Genomic DNA, 7,899 nt, shown 5'->3' on the forward strand with positions numbered 1-7,899 from the left:
AGGCATGCTTCCATTTCCTTACTTCTTCGCGACGATGTTGTACATTTTTTTCTTATCGCCTAATGATTAGGGTTCGGGGTTTCGATTTATCCGAAAAAATCCGGAACCGATACATCCGTACAATTTAAATGAATTCCGTTCCATCTGAAAACCTCTGTCATTAGGTTACGAGTAACGTAGACCTCAGCAAGAAAAGCCATGCCTTGACGAATAGCTGACGAGGTTCGTTTTCTTCTTATGTCGGGAGAGGCTTCGCATCGCGGGTTATTATAGCCCTCGCGACAAGGAAGATGTTGATGTTGATGTTGATGAAGAAAAAATAATAGGGACCGATTGAATTCGTTACACGACAAATTCGGCTACTCCCATGAACAGACCCCCCCCCCAAAAAAAAGGGGAAAAAATAGACAAGAGAAACCCCCCTCCTTTGCGATAACGATCGGCCAAATCACTGGTTAACGTAGCGCACAATTAATCACACTGTCCTAATAGACTGACTCAAACGCACCACCTCTGAATAAATGGCACAAGAGCTGACAAGGCAGCATCCCTCTTGTCAGGTGGCCAAGGACCCAGCACTTTTACGAGGTCAAAGGTGCGGTTGTCCAGTCGGTCGAGAGCAGATCTCGTGGTAGCCCTTTGAGGTGCGTATCTAGAACAGTGCACGAGAACGTGCTCAGTGTCCTCCACGGTTCCACGAAGTGTACAGTCCGCTGAGTTAGCCTTCCCAATTTTATGGAGGAATTGGCGCCCGTATGGCACGTTCAGACGGAACGGAAGAGCGTCTGAATAGACCGAGGTAACGTGGACGGAACTCTAAATTTCAAATCCGGGTCAACTGGATGGAGCAACCAGGAGTTCCCGTCGCCTTGTAGCCATTGCTGTCTAGTCATAGTCTGTGTAAGAGACCTCAATATGTCTTGCACATCGGCTTTGGCGCACGGCACTAGATGTTTTGGTCAGGACAGATGTGTTAGATCCGCTACTTCATCAGCCGCTTCATTCCCCCATATGCCTGCATGTCCAGGAATCCATTGAAATATGATGTCATGGCCTGTGGTGAATGAGCCCGTTCACCTCGCGGTGAGCTGGCCTACACCTGGTGTGGGGAGCATAGTGGGAAACATCGAGACACAGGCACAACAGAGGGTTTCAAACGTGATTTTACTCCCTTGGAGGTATTGGCTGCCAGGGATGTCGTCGGACCTGCCCGGGATGATGGAGAACCCTCGTACGACGTGACGGTGAGGCGGCAGCTGGGATAGAGTGGGAAGTGCAGTGTAGGTTGTAGTCCACCAAGGGCCGGTGTCTGCCAGGTCTGCGGTTCGAGCCAGAAGTTTCGGTCCAGTTCTTTTCCAGCGAAGCCAGTCTGCACCCTCTCTCGAGCTGCACCTGCAAGGAACTGGACCGAAACTTCTGGCCAGCATCCCTGTATTGCATGTACACTATCAGCATGTCGAGGACTATGGGTACCATACACCCATTACGCAGGAACGATATTATAGCTTGTAGCGCAGCCTTCGAATCGCTATATATGATCCATTGCGCTGCAGACGGGCATGCAACCAGGTATTGAAGAGCGAGTAGTATGGCGACTAGTTCTGCTGTTGTTGAGGATGATCTGTGGGATAGACGTGTCATTTCTTCCCTGTTGTGCTCGGGGACAACAAAGCCAGACGCAGACCAAGCCATCGGTGAAAATAGCTGTCCTGTTGTGGTTATTTTCTATCATGGATAGACAGTACTGTCTCAGCCCAGCGGATGGCAGAGCTGACCTTCTGTGCACACCGGGCACAGTTACACATATTTCAGGTACCATAATTCTCCAAGGGGGATGCTGGGTCGATTGTGGAGGGATTGCTTTTGGCAAAGCTCTATTATGTGGAGCAATCGCTATGAGAAAACGGGAGTTTCGACGCATAACTTTGCGTGCTAATGGATGTCTGTGATGCCGCGTGCAGAGAACGAGAGAACGGATGTAGTGTCGCACTGTTTCTTGCGCACGCAAAATGCCTATTGGAAGTTCTCTGGCCTCTACAATTACTAGTACATTAGCGGTGGCAGGAGGCACGCCTAGGCATACCTTGAGGCTTTTGGCTAAGGTGCTTTGCAGCATCGTCTCAGATGAGTCGCATATCCCATGTAAGACGGGTAGAAGTAAGGCCACGGAAGAGTGCCTCCTCATGAGCCAAATACGCTCTACAACACGCTTTTACTTAACAATTCGCAGGGCATCCGGGTGATGACGGCGAACCCTATCCTTGTCTATAGGGGCACCTCGTTTAGTGACTATATTTAGTGACACCTATTTAGTGGTTCTACTTGACATGAGGGCATTTTCAGTTCGTTTCCACCATTTTCCAGGTCTACCTGGAAAACATCCAACGCCCAAGGTTATTTCTTCTTTTTCTCTGAACCGTGCATATCCCTCAACAACTCGTACTCCTTGCATCTGATGTGAGGGGTCCGACCATGGCCGCTTTTCAAGCTGCAGCGTGGACATATAATAACAGATAATTATCATAAGTTAGCGGTCTATTGCTTGGTATCGTCTGCAACATAGTAGCAAAAACTGAGGGCAAGTGGGACAGAATCCATGTCTATCCGAACAAACGCAAGCTAAAAACAGCTAAGAAAGAAAAACGACCTTTCAATACTCCAAAAAATTTTCAGCCCCATAAAAAATAATTTTTACACAGTTTCCGGAGTGTCTTGGGTTGCGGCCCACTCCAGGGCGTCCTTACGTCATGCAGTTTTTTTTTATATATATACGTCTGGCCTAAATGTCTCATTGTGACCCCAACAGCGCTCTCGGACATTCCCACCATCACGATCAGGATCGCCACCGCCGTTCCGATCATCACCGTCATCCCTCAGTCATCATCCTCGTCGCTCATCATCGTCATCACTCATCATTGTCACCGCTCATCATTGTCACCACTCATCTTAGACCCCCTAGTACGGGCTAGCGTTCCATTCATAGAGTGGAAAACCTCCCCACTTCATATTCAGAATATCTATTGTTGTTGGTGATGGAACTGTGTAAGAGGTGTGAAACAGTTGGGTTTGCCCTCAAGCCTACTCAGTGAAACTCTAGAAATGTGCTCGTGGAAAGACTTTGCAAAGAACTTCAACCTGGAAGAATACACGACGTCTGCGTATAGTCAAAAATACCGCCAATAAAACGGCTTCCAATTCGAAAACCAGGAAGATAGAGAGGAAGCAGGTTGACGCGGGGTAGGTGTCGCCATCACGAAGAAGCTTTCGGAAGCACGCTGCTGTGGCGGTCGATATCAAACGCGACATAATGCCTGGTCCCCAAATCTACGTCACTCTTACGTGGATCCGACACATTTGACACGCCGTGATCAAGAAAGACGAAAAACAAAAGAAAAGACACGCAAGTCGTGCCGTATCAAAGTCGATATGCATGACGACGTCGTATTATATGTCATGCTTGTTTGTTGAGCTTTCGTTTCTAGTGTACTCTCTGTCCTGCTCACACCATACTTTCTCTAACGCTCGTCACCAATGGCGTCCATAGCGTTGGTTGTCGCTTCTTAATGCCGCCAGTTCTGCTGCTGCTGCTGCTGGTGTCACTGTTGAGATCGCGTGCTGAAGTGGGGCTCACGCTTATGGGCGACGTCACCACTTGCGCGAAGATGATGTTTGTAAAGAATGAAGATGATGTAACTGAGAATCGCTGTGACGTAGTTGTGACGGATGTAGGACGGGTGTAGACATCAAGTTCTTTGTCTAGTACGCACACCAAAGCGTGGTAAAACTTGCGAACTGCGCTTTTCATTCATCATGGTTTCATTACCAATGCTGGTACATTATCTCGGAATTTTGTGTAAATTTTGTATTGTTCAGTATTCCGGGCTCTGCTCATCACATTGGCAAGCATTTTTGTGGGATCACGAACTATAAGGAACATTTTGGCAGACGTAAGGCGGGTCATGACGTCACAAAGAACGTCACATGACGTCGCTGTTGCACACAAGCCGACGAACACAACCAGATGCCGTTGCCTCATCTGGGGTTGTATGTGCGTGTGCATGAGGAAAACATGGAGGAGAGAACGTGGAGAGAGTGAGTGTGTGTTGCTTTCGTTGAAGGAGGCCCGTTGGCAAGTCCTTGGAAAGCCGATGCCAGCGAGCGCGTAGTGAATCGACCGGCACTCGACCGGCAATCAAGAGGTGCCTGGTTCGATTCCCACAGCTGTCTGGCTTTTTCATCGACTCCCACATTTCACGCAACGTAACCCATAAAGGCACATAGCCTTTTCTGGAGCCAAGAAGCATGATCCTGAATGTGCCTTCAAAACTGTCATATCGGCTTCTGTAAGAAACGTTAGCATAACAAACAGTTACCCTTTCCCCATACCACGTAACCATGGAACTGTTGCGATAAAGCTCGGATAGCTTATAAAGCGAACACTTATGCCGTCTCCCTCCGGCACAATAGTTTTCCTAGCGAACCACACGTAATGATGAAAAGGAGGCCGGAAGCCGCTACCATCTCTTCTCCTGGAACTTCCACTTAATATCGTACGTGTTCGCAGAGTGATGTGTCGCAGCTATTTCCGGAAGACCCAACTTTACTGTTTTGGTACAGGGGACATATAACGAAACAGGCAAGTTAGGATATCGCAAAGCGTCTCTTTATCTGCGAGGCACGTTTAGTAACGACATCCTCCGAGCCATCAAGCGCAGCAGGTAGCATGGCTCTTTCCACGGTGCCGGTGACTAGACTGGGAAATGTCTTTCCGCAAGGAAGGACATTCTCTTAGCCGATTAAAGCGGTACTGCAATGCACTGCAATGAAATGTGTGTGACGTACAGAGTACATCTTACATCTTGTATTGTCTTTGTGATGGCAATGCTGTGGCTCTGTTATCTTAACCTTCCAAGGCAGGACCATGAAACGTTCAAAGCATTTTTGTTTCAGACACATCTGAGGCGGGACCCACATGGACGTTTTTCTTGTCTGTGTGCTACCTGTCCCTGCTCTTTCAGTGGCCAGCATACGGACCTAGTAAAGTCTACGGGGATGTTCACACATTCGTTTTTTGTTGTTGTTGTTGTTTTTGTACGGACCGTATGTCTGCCCCCGAGAAACTGAGCGCTTGACCCCTTTCTGAGGAAAAGACATGCTGTTGGACTGGTGCAAACGAATTGTAAACGGACGCTCATGCACATGAATGTGACGGTCTTCACGTCCGTATATCACGGACGCAAAACACGTCACGTTCGTGTGAGTCCAGACTTAGGCCGGATTCACACGACCGTTCGCTGTCCGTGTGCTTCAAAAACACAACGTAATGGCATTCGAGCCCCGATAGGTTCCAATGGGCCCGTTTTGCCTCCGTTAAAAACACGGACGCGTTGGAACCTATGGGGATCGACTGCCCAGAGGTTCTGTTTTTGAAGCACACGGACGACGAACGGTCGTGTGAAACGGTCGTGTGAAACAGGCCTAAGGCTGGTTTCACATAAACGTTTTTCTCGGCCGTGTTTTTAACGGAGCCAAAATGACTCATTGGTAACTACGGAGATCGATTGCCTTTAGGTTCTATTTTTGAAGCATACTGTCGAGACAAACGTTCGTGTGAAACCGGCCTTCGCCTGTATTGACGACGATAAGGTCGAGCATCTGCCATCTGAAGTTCTTACAAGTATTTTGTTTGTAATGCACATTTGAAATCGATTGGTCGAAACTGATTGCGCCTTGAAAGCAGCGCTGTATGTGAAATAGGTGCCTATGTCTGAGCTTTGACCTGAGGCATACTGTCTGACTATAGCGTGGCTGCTAGACGAGTGATCTGTCTGTCTTTCTCAGAGCGCTGGAAGATATACAAGGTGTTTCACCTAACGTGATAAAAAATTCTAACTGGCGATGTACACGCCGGAGGACTGTAGGACTTTCGGCAATTCTGGAAACTTTTGGTACCATTGAAGAAGGCTTTGGACAATTTTTAATTGCGTGAAATTTATTTTTCTCGATTGAACTTTGAAAATTACCAAGCGAACCTCACATTTTTTACAGAAATATGAAGTCCTTCACGGATAACAACAGATCCAACAAAAACTATGCCAGTAATGCGACAGACGTAGTCGAAAAAAAATAGTAAAACCTACGCTTTAGCCCCGCCTGCTCGATTGTCGCAAAGAAGAGCGCACGGAAGATGCGGGGAGAGGAGGAGGTGTTCCCGCCTCTTGTTTTACATATTTTTCCCCCGCTTCGACCTTGATGCTGGTGACAACCGTCTTTCACAAAGTAGGCAAAACAAGTGAAGGTGGGGACACTTCCTCCTCTAGACGCACATTTCGTGCGCGTTTCCTTGCGAAAATCAAGCAGGCAGGGCTAAAGCGTAATTTTTACTTTTTCTTTCGACTATTTCTGTTGCGATACTGTGCATAGTTTTTGTTGGGCCTGCGGTTATCCGTGGACGACTTCATATTTCTGTAAAAAAACAAAACAAAAAAAAAACGTGAGGAACTTTCCCGCAATTAATAATTGTCTAAAGCCTTCCTAAATGGTGGCAAAAGTTTCCAGAAGGTAATTGCTGAAAGTCTCACAATCCTCCGGCGAGTATGTCGCTAGTTAGAATTTTTTATCACTTTAGGTGAAACACCCAGTATAGGTGAAAGTCACTGAAAAGGTTAGCCAGCTGTAGGGATCGAACCCACATCTTCTGGATTACAGGTCCAGGGCTGTACCAATTGAGTACACCCAGTACACCCAGTATAGGCCCCAGGTATAGGAACAGGTATCGCCCCTTTATGAATCAAAAATTATTCATATATAGTCCCGCTTCTTGCTGGAGCGTATCCTTATCTCTGTTCTACAGAAATCTGCCCGGCATGAGCGCTCCTTACTCCGCAGATGCTTTTGTGCAACCCGTCTCTCCCACATCGTCACCTCGTTGTCATTTTACATCTCACGCAGTCCCGTCGGCGTTGGGCTGTATAGTGGTCCACAACTCAGGCGGCGAATTTCCTCATTCATCACCATCATCAGTGTATTTGTAGTTATTATTTACATGTGGTCCGAGGTTCCGAACTAGGTTATCGACGTCATTTTTATGTTCATTCAGAGAGGTGTTGACACACCCCCGGACTGGCCAACGTAAGATTTTCCGCAGCAGAGATGGGGGTGGGGTGGGGGGGATATATTGGCAGAAAAAAAGGAAAAGGAAAGATAAAAGGGAAAGGTCAGGCATGCAGCACGCAGGCTTGCTATTCCTTTAAAAATAAAAATAAATAAAATCAAAAATAAAATAAATGAACAATAAATAAATGAAAATGCTGAGAGGGATTTCATAAAGAATTCCTGTTTTAGCATGCGGCGGCCACGTCCTCATGATTAATACTACACTAACCTTAGCTGATTCTGTCTTATTAACCTTTTGTAGCATGGACGATAATTTCCTATTTTCGCTGCAGACGTTCTGACTTGGAACTTTCTTACCATCTTCACGAGATGGTAGGTGATGCCGTGAACATACTGAACAGCCAATGATGTCAACAAAGAAGGAACCGTGGCTTTCTTGTATGTATAAATACCCGAGGTCCTGTCATTAAAGGTGTTGTGCAAAGTAGCGTTTTATGTCTCTCGTCTCTTCAGTGTTCGACCGTGTCTTTTAGCGCCTTCCAATGGTCAATTAATTCATATCAGATCCGACAGGAAGGGCGAGAGGGAAGCCCCCATCGACGCGTTAGACTTCTATTGTTGTTATGTATGCGGAAGCATCACTATTCGAAATATCGGCGCAAGTGTATAGCGAAATATAGACCTTTAGTCCTTTGCTTCAATATGCTTCATCACAACGCTCGATTTTTCACTTTTCTTCTATGAACTAGTACGCAACCCTATTGTAAGCTTCAATTGTAGGAT

Source organism: Ornithodoros turicata, chromosome 7 (assembly GCF_037126465.1).
Source record: "Ornithodoros turicata isolate Travis chromosome 7, ASM3712646v1, whole genome shotgun sequence".
NCBI lineage: Eukaryota > Metazoa > Arthropoda > Arachnida > Ixodida > Argasidae > Ornithodoros > Ornithodoros turicata.